The 13,723-nt window shown below is 36.8% G+C and overlaps 1 protein-coding gene across 1 annotated transcript in view; it reads left to right on the top strand.

Annotated features, from left to right (window-relative positions):
- Positions 1-3,586: 3,586 nt before the first annotated feature.
- Positions 3,587-13,723, top strand: part of LOC110836714 (A disintegrin and metalloproteinase with thrombospondin motifs 7) — a 183,449-nt gene continuing 173,312 nt past the window's right edge. Inside the window, exon 1 of the mRNA XM_022078211.2 lies at positions 3,587-3,691. The gene's annotated coding sequence lies outside the window, so the exon portion shown is untranslated. The remainder of the gene's footprint in view (positions 3,692-13,723) is intronic.

Genomic DNA, 13,723 nt, shown 5'->3' with positions numbered 1-13,723 from the left:
CTTTCGAAATCAGCATTCCACGCTTGATGTAGAAAGTGTAAGATATAACTGGAAGACACTGACCTGCGTATTGTGTTCTAACATCCTCCAGTGATAAAGTCTAAAAAACATTTGAGGTACTGAAAAATGTCGTATATTTTGGAAATTACCTATATCTCTCTGCTTGTTAGCTAGGAAAGCATGTAGTTTATGTAAAGGCAACATTTGACCTAACGTCCCTCTCATTAGTGGCGTGTGTACAGTTTACTTTTAATTTGTATCGAACGAAGGTCACTGTTTTGTGTCATGACTGACTTAACAATTACAAACTAAATTATCTCCCGATGGATGAAACTTTTATTTATAGAATTGCATTTCAATCTAATTTTAAATTTGAAACAGACCCATTCATCTGTTCTCTCAAGCCAGCGTGAAGTGTCCATGTTTTCAGATCTTCTTCCGCGAAAGTAGAGTTGGATATAAAAATTCCTCCATAGAAGTTTAAAAAAAATCAGAAGTGGCGAAAGACCCGATAAATCATCGCTTAATACATAAGCTGCACCTTATCAATGACAACCGAGGCTAATATTTTATAAAGGGATTTAGAAAGAATATCAATCTACGCAAACTTTGTGCTTCTGGTGCAAATATTCATGAGCCTCTGTGATTCTAACGGCGTGTGGAGAGCCAGTAAGTTCCTGTGCTTACATGTTCCAGAATCGCTGTGAGCGTTGGCCATAAGAATTATATAATTGTGCAGGACGTGTTTATCACAGCGCACAGTCTCTTGGTTATTACGACTTGTGAACTGGTTGAGGCCTCGGGCATTTCTAAGGAATCTGCTGTCACGATAACCAGGTTAGCTGTCTAAGAGGTTCCTTCGGATTTTCCTCACAGAATACAGAAGACTCAGTTCTCTATGTGGAGGTCCGTACAAACCAAATCGCATATTACCCGAAGGTGACTGTCTTCTGGGTTGTTGCGCCATGAGTCTGGTAGGAGTTCAGACGTCTTTGATGCCTCCATCATCAGGACGATTTCCCTTACCGTCGTAGAACCTGAAATCTCACCTGTTTACTATACGTTTTCTTGATACACTTATTTTCACTAAATTTTAGAAAAATCTGGGTAAACACTTCTTCCTGTTTATGACAGCCTGACGTAGAATCTTCTTTGTAAATAAATGTTCAGGGATATTAAAAATACATCAAGACCCATTCGAATAGTATGTAGGACTGTAATTTTTTACATTTTTATAGTGCATGGTAATGCATAAATATGTAAGTTTTGGATCTGAGGAACTCCATCAAATAACATCAAAATCCATATATATTCGATCAAAATGGAAGTTCAGTCCGGGTGTCAGTTGAATGTTCAATGCAAATTTATGCCTCGCCTTAAAAATATAGGGTCCGTTGTAAATCTTACACTGCACCATTCAACAAACACCCAAGTGTGCACCAAGATTATATTAAGTAGTCTTCCTAACACAGTCAAAACCATTATGTCCAATTATTACTGGCCTCACGTGCGGTAATTGTCAGGTATAGCTACATTACGTTAACATGTTTATAACTGTGATGGAGAGATTGTAATTTCCATGCATAGTTTTTATATGTGCAGCTTGATTTATATATATAAAGTATTACGTGTACAAACGAGAGAAAACCAGCAAGGCAGAAGTGGAAGTAGGCTTTTTAGAGCATTTGCTCGGTTTGAAGCACATTTATTTCACGCAAGCCGATTATTACCGTATTTTATCTCATTCTTAGTGTTTTGTAGATTCAAAACTGGATGCAGTAATATCCAAAATACACGCACCTCTGTGCATATGCGGACCTAGACACTGTGCTGAATATATATATATATATATATATATATATATATATATATATATATACACAAGAAGCAAAATGAAGTCACTTTGTAGACCTGTATCGACATTCTTGTCTTGAATCAAAAGCTTCTTGATTGATTTAAACAAGGAGCTTATTCTTATTAGAGGATGAAATATTAAATCATTAACATTAAACCTGCTTTTTGGGAATGGCGGAAAATTTTGTTTAACGAAATTACTTTATATAGCCCATATACGTACATACATGGACACACCTCAACAAGTGGAGGTAAGTTAATATGTATTTATGCACTTGTATCCACGCTCGACGCCACGGTGGTCTAGCGGTTAGAACGCTGGCCTTGTAATCCTGGGGTCTCGGGTTCGATTCCCGGCGGTGCCCGAATTTATAACTTGTGTTGGGCAAGGCCGTGGTCTAGGCAACACGGAGTTTTCCTCCGTGGCATCCCGACAATTACTCCATTCACACACAGAAGAAGGCAATGGTAAACCACTTCTGGATCATCTGCCAAGAACGTATATGAACAGGTCCCAGTCCGAGAAAAGGATGGAAGGATCCTGTTCATATGGACCTGTCGTCAGACAGAACACTAAATAATAATATAATAATAATCCACGCTCGCCTCCGCGTGTCTGTTGAAGAAACGTTGTAATAGGTCTACCATATTTGGAATGCGTAAAAAGGAAATGTACAGTACGCGACTGTAATCTTGAGACTTGCAAGGAATGCAGGAAGTCCGTAGCGTTAAATACAGACTCTATCTTTCCTCCTTCACCACACTTCCTCACCCCGCAAGTCTCGAGATTACAGTCGCGAGCTATACAATCATCGCCATGGAGAAGATTCGACGCAATAGTCATTAAAATTTAGCCGAGGATGGGATATTGATGGTCATCATAATACTGAAATATAATCGTAAATACGCAAAAAAAAAAAAACGCGAAGAGCGAAGGCGCGTAAGACGAGAATCATTGTAAACTGGTTATTTGTAAAAACGTTTTGTGTGCAGAGTATGAGTCGTGAATTGTACTGGCCATACTATGTTAAACCTGCATGTTGGAGTTCAAAAATATAAAGTTATTTTTGCAGGCCGCTGTTTGTACTGTATAGGCCTATATTACAAGGATTTACGACATGCACGTTTATTGCAGAACGGATATTATTCACGAACATGGAAGGTGCAAAGTATTGAGCGTGGTACCATTTCTCTGTGCGTCCAGTTTTTTAGGGGAAAGTTTTTGTAACAGAATTACCAGTATCTAATAAACATCTATTCTGAAGTTTTCTGATAGTGATGCGTTAGTTTTATACTATATATTTTGTTTTCACATTATACTTTGTCTGTTGGTTCAAATTGCATCAATAAAATATAAAATTCTTTTCTACGTCGCTGGGCTCAGTAATGCACACACACACACACACACACACAATTAATTTCAATTTTATATATAAGATTACCATAACAAAAGTAAATCTTTTCTAAACATCTGCCTGTTTGTAGATGTTTTAGTTATTAGTCATGTTCCATCGTCTGAAAATACAAGTTCGCAGAACTGCCATATTGATACTGTATGTATGGCAGAGATCTGGAAGTTGTAGTCATGGGGTAGACTCTTGTTTGTTTACCGTTCGTTTGGCATTTCATTAAAGTCTGTATGAGACGGTACATGGACACAGCTGGACTGACTGTATACTCATTACTCGACCCTGATTGGTGCTTGCGTTCTTAGCACAGGGTTCAGGAAAGAAAGCAAGTCAAGTTTGCGGCTTAATTAACAACCGGGTCACCTGTGCTTACACTGCGCTCGCCAGATACAGTGCTTGGCTGGTTGTCTTCTCCAGTAGGGTTATTGGCAAGTAATTAAATATAATTTTACAGCTAAAAAGTTTTACTTAATCCTTTCATTTTAAGTATGGTGTCAGAACTGAATAATTTTAAATTATGGGTAACTCCGTCTATAGATTATTTTCTAGTATTATTTGATATTTTCTGTGTAGGCATAATGTATTGAATGGAAATAAGCATAATGGTCTTCATAGCAGAATGCATGAAGTCTTATTACAAAAAGACCTTTTGCTGCTGTTCTTGTCTGTCTTGTAAGGATCGTTAAGCAATCTCTGTTCTTCCAGTATTTATTTACTCCGACTTAGTAACTCATGTTGCAGTGTACTCCTAGGAACGTCCATGCTTCACTGTTAAATTTGCTAGTTTATTCTGCTCTTGAAATCTCATATTAATAGGATAATAGCTGTGAGTAGTATTACGTATAAATTGTTATAATCCTAGCCATGGTGAAGCTGATAAGGAATTTGCAGCTATATAGTTTGCTGTAATGACCATATAAACACTCCTCTTCTGCATCTAACAATTCTCATGATCGGTAGTCTGTTTCGCGCAAGCGTACATAGTTCTTAAGGGTAATTATTATTGAACGTCTGTTATTTTATTTAGGGACAGAAATGTAAATTTTCAGACATTCGGACATCAGTTTAGAATAAAGGAATATGTGTTTTTTTTTGTGTTTTCTTTGAAATTTGTAATTTCCTCTGGTTGAGTGAGAAAGAACACAATCCGCTCCGAGAAAAGCCACTGGAACCACAATATTGATTTGTGTTAGTTAGTTTATGAGGGGAGGATCACCCGGGTGAAAGAGTCTGTTGAAAATAAAGAAAAGTGCAAACCCCTCAATTACAGAACGTTTAATACACACAGACTATACAGATTTTAGCTGCATACTGCGCTTACAAAATTTTATTTGAAATATACTATTATACTCAGCTACAATTATTTCTGGAACATTTAGCGGGACAATAGTTTCAGTAATTTTTAAATGACAATATGCCAGCGATCGTCAGAATGTACTTCTGCTAGTAGCTAAGGAATTTGGTGTTCTTTCATATAACAAATGATTTAAAGTGAAATAGAAACTCAGTAGTAACTGTAAGAGCAAAATACATTAAGAGAGAAAGAAAGGAAAACAAGAAGAGAATAGGTTTAAAGAATAAGAAGTTTTCTGGAAGTTTTCCATCGTCTAATAATAAAATTGTACGACGTTTCGGAGATAGAGTCCCATCTCCGAAACGTCATGCAAATTTATTATTAGACGATGGAAAACTTCCAGAAAACTTCTTATTTTAAAAACGCACCATCGTTACAAACTTTTAGATTTGAGGTTTGAAGAAGCAGACTTCTACAGTGACAAAGTGGAGGTTTAAAGTAACCGAAGAGGGACGTAGATTCAAATGACTGCAGCGAAATTGATAGAAGTAAATCACATTGAAAGAAGAAAAGAAATAGCATCCGCAAAGTAGGCTAGAGAATATAAACGCGAAGTTGATACAGCAATAATGAAAAGATCAGTGAAGACGTAGACTAAGGAATCCTAAAGAAATGCATATGAAGATGAAACTAAAATGAACCATAACTTGTCGTATGATTTTCATAATCCTAGTTGAGACTTCATAAAAACATTACTATGACTGATTTTGTAAGGAATGTGTCGCTAACGTATATTGGTAGGTTCTTGGTTCAGCGTTATTTTTAATAAGAGGGCAGTGTTCCTTTAGTTGCAGTTGTATAAATTAAATAGCAGAAAGTGTTATTAAATATGTCTATGTTGGAACACAATACGCGTTATTATAAGCTGATGAAAATAAGAAATACAGGCAGGAGTCCAAAAATAGCGGAAAGCTGGCTCAAAGTATTATTGCAGCAAGAGAGTTTACGAATTTTACGAATAAACACGTAAAACGAAAGTCAGACTGGGCCAGTTATCTTAGTTCAGTCTTGTAATTGTTTACAACTTAATATTTATAGGCAAAATAATTGTAGTTCATGTTGCATATTAATGATACACTATTACTGAAAAGATTTATCTGCAAGAGAAATTACAGAACCTGCATATTCAGCCCGATCTCTCGATAAATAACACCTCTGAACTGGGAGTAACCGGATATTACGTTCCATATTTCATTGTTTTCTGTACAAGAAAACCTATTGAAGCAGCTTTGCCGCAGTTACGTACGTACGTACGTGCGTATCGGTATCTTGCAGCCTGAAGGTTTTATTTTACGCTTTATCATAATTTTTGTTTCACGTTGTTATAGCAACCATAAACCAGATTTACTCTATATGAGCTACTTCCCGGTCTTATATTATAATCTGAATAGGAAAGAGGATTATTATTTTTAGAATTTGCTCTGTAATGTTTCACTGTTGTTACTTCGCAGTAATATGACCTTCACGTTGATGTGGCAATGCCGGTGACCGTAATTATTTTAATTAATCAGTAGTTAATTACAATAACATGAAAATGACACACGCCCCATTCAGTTTCATGAGCAGATTATACGGCTATTGTACACTTTATTCCACTATACACAATTAAAAATATATATTGATTTGTTACTTATAGAGACGAAATATACTGACGTATTTCTAAAAGTTCATCAAAATGCCAGAGTGGCAGTACTTTGAGGCAACAATAATTGGTTGCTATAGTAGCCGTCACCAAATTGCATGCTTCAAAGCCGAAACAAGATCTGAAAGCGTTACAACGCGAACAGCGGAGCCCGGGCGACTAGAGACAGTTCAGAACTCGCAGTGTAGCAAAGCTACCAACACAGCACAGGGGAGAAGGGGCGAAGTTCTTCCGTGGCCTTCAAATATAACAATTTGAACATGATCTTATAGAGAAGGAGGCGGTGGTGATAATTGCGAACAAAATACACAAAGATCACAATCTCAGCTATAAAAGTATTGTACATAAAAAAAACAGTGGCGAGAAGCACAAACACTTGGACACAAAGATGACGTCACAGCTAATCTTTCCGTTATGTTCAGCGGGAGGAATTTTATTCTAACTAATAGACTCAGGCACACGAACTCTGTGCATAACCAATCTCTAAATATTCGTGACAATAATTAACGTATTTCAGATAATTAAAAAGATTATTTAGTAAACATTCTGTAACTTCACAGTATAGACCATGTCATGGCTGCAACGATTCTTAACTTTGTTCTGCTATTTAACAGAGGTAAATCGACTCCCTTCTTGATGATATAATCTTCGTCTTCTTATACTTTTCCGAATTTGGCCTTGTAACCTATTTTAATTTATAATTATCTTCTGAAACGCTGGTTGTCTTTTAGGCATTCTGTATGACTCCTCCGATGGGAGACCGGCTAATGGCGAGCTATGACTCGAGAGGTATTCTAACCCGAGATCCCAGTGTTTGAGGTACCCAAGGACAGGTGTTGTTTATTCAATAACTATAAAAAACCATGATTTTTTTTTCTTGTCTTTTCGCCTTGCGCTCACATTTAGTATTTTCTTATTCGAAAGATTCTAAATGGTTTGCGTGCAACAAATTTTGTCATGCTTGATAAAGTTTTCGTAAAGTTCAAAATCCATTATGTTTCTTGTCGCATTTTGCTGCATGTGTTTGTGTATACAGACATACACACAGACTGTGGGGATGTGTATGCAGCAATCCTTCCCTTGCCTATTCCAGCCCCCCCCCCCCACACACACCTCCCCTCGATTAAACTTCCTTGCTATGTAAGTTGTGGAAGTACGAGCCACTTGGGATTATCAAGTAAGCCTAAGCGGTGAAAATTTCGAGGGGGAAACGAAGGGAGGGGCACCCCACGGTTGGGGGTTTCATTTTCCATGGGAACTGTTACAACTTGCTCCAAGCGTAGTCGCATAGTTTTACTTACTCTTCCTTCCTTTCTACCAAAGTGCGCACCTGCATTAGAATTCTAAAGATTCAATTTTCAGTGTTCAACACTCCATTATATCGGAAACATAATTATATTCTATGAGATTTCCAGCAAGATATGATCCCTTAATGTTAAAATCTTAATGATGGATTAAAATTCGTCAAAACTTGTATGATTTGAGGTTTTCACAGCGGTGAGTATGAAGATTTCTGTCTTCTGGGTTGTTGCACTGTGTAGTCTGGTCGATGTTAACCAACGTTTCTGAGGTCATACTGCCTCCGTCATCATGGCGATGAGTACGAAGATTTCTGTCTTCTGGGTTGTTGCGCTGTGTAGTCTGGTCGATGTTAACCAACGTTTCAGAGGTCATACTGCCTCCGTCATCATGGCGATGAGTATGAAGATTTCTGTCTTCTGGGTTGTTGCGCTGTGTAGTCTGGTCGATATTTACCAACGTTTCAGAGGTAACACTGCCTCCGTCATCAGGGCGATGGATTTGAAGATTTCTGTCTTCTGGATTGTTGCGCCGTGTAGTGTGGTAGATGTTTACCAACGTTTCGGAGGTCATACTGCCTCCGTCATCAGGGCGGTGAGTATGAAGATTTCTGTCTTCTGGGTTGTTGCGCTGTGTAGTCTGGTCGATTCATCGCCCTGATGACGGAGGCAGTGTTACCTCTGAAACGTTGGTTAACATCGACCAGACTACCCAGCGCAACAACCCAGAAGACAGAAATCTTCATACTCATCGCCCTGATGATGGAGGCAGTATGACCTCTGAAACGTTTGTAAACATCGACCAGTCTATACAGCGCAACAACCCAGAAGACAGAAATCTTCGTCAAAATTTAGTGATATATATACGTTCCATCTGCTTTAACAGTCGGTAACTGTTTTGGTTTCATTTTTGTGATTCTCTCTGTATACTTCCTTCCTTAAACACCGTTAACCAATTGATCTCTAATTGTGAAGTGCTGTGTTAACTAAGCGGTAAGCACTGCGTCCTTAAATACGAGTATGTAGTATGCAGAGGTTCGGCTTCAAAGGCAGAGATTCCAAACCGAATCGATTTTATGCACACGTCATAGAACTTTCTCCATACTTGAAAGTCTTTTATATTTCAAGAAATGTTAGTTTTTATTTCTTTACTTACGTTTTTCTCCCTCAGTGTATTTATTTACTTTCTATTGTATTTCTTACTTTGTCTAAAATCTTATATGAAAATATTTATTTTTTATAGGCCTAGTCATTTTATATCAGTGTTCTCATTGTTTTGAGGGACCTAAGCCAATGTGGTTCGTGTAATATTATATACTTAATTTACTTTTCTTATGATCATAAATAAAAGTCTCCTTGTTTGATCGTGTTGCTGACATTCTGTCCTGAATTTCTGGTTTACACAATTACACTGGTGGAGCTTTGTTTCACATTTCGCCTTTTTAATCTACATAGTTTCACTAATGGCTAGTCTCGTGAAACCCAGTATCACCAGAAATTATCAGTTTTTTCACATAGAAGTTATTTTATTTATTGTGGTATATATAGGCTTAAATTTTGAATAATATTTCAAATGTTCTCAATCTTCCGTAATATGTTTAAAAACTTTTTTGTAGCTATGTCATTTGTCAATAACTTTATTACCAAACATATGATATTGACTGTACCCATAATGTGCTTAGATGGGAATCTGTTCTCAGTATATATCTTCTTTTTTATTAAGGTCACTGAAAATAAAAAAAAATGTGTTTCGAAGTTCTATATTGCATCCTGGGACTACAGGCTCTCATCTTCTAATCTTCTGTGACATATCACAGGATCAACAGGGCGATCAAAAAGTTCTTCAACAGCTGTAAACATTGGATAGTTAATTCTTCATCATTGTATTATTTATACTACACAGAAAATGACAGGAAATATGACATTTGTCTTTTCGTTGTAATGTTCTATATACCATAATCTTTAACACCTGCGAATCGCGGAAACTCGGTATAAAGTTAGTGGTTCTTTAGTTTTAATTATATATAGATTATATATAGCTTATATAGACGTAGGAAACACATTACTTTTACAATATAAATAAAATAATAAAAAGTTATTTCAGACAATAAATATATAATATGAAAATATAAAAATCATGGCTGTGGTTGTTGAAGTACCATAAGTTCCTCCCTTTTCATAATTTGACTCTTTGAAGCACAGTGGTGAATCTGCTTCGGTCTTGTGAGCGTCTGAAAATCAACTCGATACGTGTGATCTGTCTGATTACCCAAGCGCCTTAACACTGATTAAATTAATCGCATTCCTCAAATTGTCAAGTAGAACGTTGTTAGCTTTTTTGCTAAGTTGGTTCATTAGTACAGAATGCTTAGCTAATTACTTAGTCTCCAGAAGTAACACGTTTTAACTACTTTCAAGTAATCGCTATTAATTTTAGTTTTCAGCAGACAATATTTACGGAAAATTCTATTAATCAGTATAAATTGTCATAGACATGCAGAATTCGAACTGTCATTTATTTTTATGTAAATTATCAAATTGTTTCGAAGACAGTTATGGGGAGACAGACGTCGTTTGTGGAGGTTTTGCTTTTTTGAAACCCGCCTTACATTGCGAGATGTTATGTCGAAATATAAAGAACTCAGATAGCAACTGAATTCTCATGCATTCGTTAGAATCTCCTATGACATACCCCTGTGCACTCTGTAGCACTTTTGCAAGAAGTAAAATCAATTGCATCAAACGAAAGGAATAGTTTCGTTTTAACAATTCCTTGTATTCAAAATGTTCCATACACTGGAAATACTTTTATATAACAGGGACATTCGGAGGAATACAAAGGAATTTCCTATCCTTACCTTGCTTTTGTTTTCTGTTTCTTACAATGATATGCCATGTTTTTCTATTTCTATCCCAACAACCATGGTTTTATCGCGTATATATTTTCATACGTCATCCAGAAAAACGGATAACCGCAAAGTGTTTTTGCGTCTGTTGTCGTTTGATATATGGAGGGATATTCCATTGTTGGGAAAGGCTTAGCTTACAATACAAGAGTTGCACTTGGGCTAATGGTTTATTGAAGGGTTTAGGAGAAACATAGGGATGTCCAAAACTGTTTGCTTTCTCACAACTGACATGAAGTTCTATGGGACGTATACATTGCTGCTGAATTGAAGCACTGTGACTGAGTAATCAAAGAGTTATATTTCGAAACAGTAGTTGACATACACAAACTGTCGACTAGAACATAATCTCTGACTTTGATGGAAGATCGAAAGTTACAAACGTTCTAAAGGTCTCGGAAAATATCTGGCTCAGATAAATTACATAAATAGCTTTACGTTTGCCGAAACGTGACTATTTATGCAGCTGATGTAGTGTTTGTAAGATGGACGCGGTACGTGAAGCAAACAAGAAGTGCGAATTTTTGTGGTAAAACGTATTGGGAAAACTGTCACTCACAGGGTCCTAAGCTTTGAGGACAAGAAAAGGATAGAAATTGACTAGGATCGTGTCCAATATCAGGCTTTGGTGTCGAAGAAAAGTTTTCTGCTACCGGAAAGCTAGTTGGTTAATTACTCGAATTCGAATTGTTGTAGGCACTAAGCACCTTTGGAACGTAAGTGCTGTGAAGAGAAGAGCTCTGACAACTTGCATATTTTAAAATGTAGGAAGTGTTTGCAGTCGTAAGGCCTAATAGACTAATACATGAAGACTATTACATTTGGAGAATGTTCTGGAGGACTCAAAGTGTGTTGCTATCTGATTCAGATAACAACTTCTCAGGCACAAGTATTATCGGCCAACGTTAGTGTAATCGACGCCCTGCTTCATTCAAACTGCTGCCTTATACAATGTAACTTTATACGCAATCGATAGATCAGGGGTTGCCATAACAGCGCGACAAAAATTGCTTTCTGCCTAACAAATTTGACATTTGTTTATAACATACATTGGTGGAATTAATAAATACTTCAGGTACCGTTATTGTCCAATAACTCAGTGGAGCAGAGTACTTGTTCTACAGGTGATGGTCGCTCATATCTCCAAAAAAGTTGCCGCCTCTAGTGTAATCCGAAGAGTCATTACGATATTCAAAAGTGGGCGCTAGTTTAATCTTACCTTCACGAACTATTATTAAGATCCTTCTTAATATTATCCTTCCATTCAATACAGTGTCTCCTAAGCTGTTTTTTTCCTTTCAAATTTTCCACGTACAATTTTCTCTACAGTCATTTTCTCCCCCATGCATGCTACATGTTTCCCATCCCATTTGATCACCTTAATTATTTTCGTGTCATTATTACTGAGCTTATAAGCAATCAAACACAGTATTTCACGTGATGAATTTACCGACCTTCAGCATAAACTCCAATAACATCACGGGGTTAGACTTTCTGAAAACATTAGAACAGCAAGTCTTTTGTGAATACGATTATCTTCAGAAAGATAGGCCGAACTTGAGCATTTTATGAATTGGCACCCCTGATTTGGACACTGCTTGGCCACACTGGTCGGGGGGGGGGGGGGGGGGAGAGAAGAGGATTGCGTGGTTCACAAGCAAGAAAAGGCTTTTATTGGTTTTCGAGTACACCCCCTGCTCTGATTACGCCTTTCGTGGACTGAAAGGATTATGTGATACTTTTTCGTTCTATTGACTACAGTAATCTTTAATCTGCCACTACTTATTTCGCGTTCTATCTGTCCGATCTAAAAAGAAATGAGAAGTTGAAACCAGAACAGAAACTCAATAAAAGGTGTAAAATTGGCAGTGTTAAGAAAGAAGGTCTAACTAACCCGCTTTTCTTTTTTGTATAAATAAGAAAATGTGTTGAAGTCAGTTCGATTCCTCTGGTCCCAATTATCGTGTTCCTGTCACCTTCCCCACAAAGAGTTAAGATTTCTCAGTGCATGAGTTGTGGATAGGGGAGGGACAAGTGAAGTTAATTAAATGAGATGTCTCGTATTTGCTGCCAAAATACCCCCCTCCCATTTTTCTGTCGATAAGGTGTTGCTTAATTACTCGAAATTGTTTTTAGGTTGAATTCTTCTGGTTCACGAATGTATGCCCATGCTTTGTCCGAACAGAAGATTGGTGTTGTAGGGTTAGGTTTAGATTTTCCACAGTATCAAGTCTAACAAACTTTACACTTTTGTTAAACGTCCTCCACCTAAGTGCCTTAGAATAATTGTTATAATGAACAAAATTCACTGTTATGTTGGTAGGTAGAGGAGATAACACAGCACCTCATTTCCATCTCCCGGGAAGAATATACAAAAACGTATAGAAATATTATTCCCACTTTACTTCGTCTCCAGACTTCAAATCAGTGAGTAAGCTTAGTAGATTACCGACAAGACTTCTAAATATTTCTTATCAATATCCAAGTTAAATTTCCGCACCAAATACTGTAACAGTTCTAGTTCGTTAGATTTCCCACACTGCAGATCCAGCAAAAATTCCCGGTAAGTATTTCCCAAACAGCTACTTCCGCCCGCAAAGGCACATGAGAGTCTTCATGTGAAGTCCTCGTTTCTTATCCAATAACTGAATGTGTTGACATTCTTTAGTAAAACTTCCTAGTATCGCATTAGATAAATATCATTTTAAAGGTTCCCAAATTCTGATATGCATTCAAACGGATAGTACGAAGATAATGAGCTTATTTTTTTGGAACTCTTGGTTGTGGACACATAAAAAGCAAATTATTCTTTTGGTGATTTTAAACATTATTTTTTGTTATGTTTTACAGATATACAGGCCGTTACACACATTTAAAACAATATATAACCATATTTAATAATAAAACATACTTAGGTCATTTTACCTTAAAGTAAATATTTAAACGTCTTTATAGTGATAGATGATTGTAGTTTCCAACACAACGAATAATTCAACATATCCTTCTCCAATTTATCATGTACTACACTTAGCACTAAGGTTTAATTTGTTTGTACCTGTAAGTCTTTCTTAATATTACATGTCAAAGTGATGGCTATAACGAATCTTCAGAGTTACTGTGAAATTGTTTTAAAAGGGAACTGACTCATAAAATTTACTGTGCTTTCTTTTAGGTACTTTGCAACCTAAACAATTTTTTATTCCCCATTGATTAAATGCACGCATTAATAATTCACCAACATGCCGGGTTCTTAATTAATT

Source organism: Zootermopsis nevadensis, unplaced genomic scaffold (genome assembly GCF_977971745.1).
Source record: "Zootermopsis nevadensis isolate Lab colony 2312 unplaced genomic scaffold, Znev_1.0 Znev_ptg000061l, whole genome shotgun sequence".
Taxonomy (NCBI): Eukaryota; Metazoa; Arthropoda; class Insecta; order Blattodea; family Termopsidae; genus Zootermopsis; species Zootermopsis nevadensis.
Note: the sequence above shows the minus strand (reverse complement) of the source record. Positions and strands in the feature narration are given on the sequence as shown.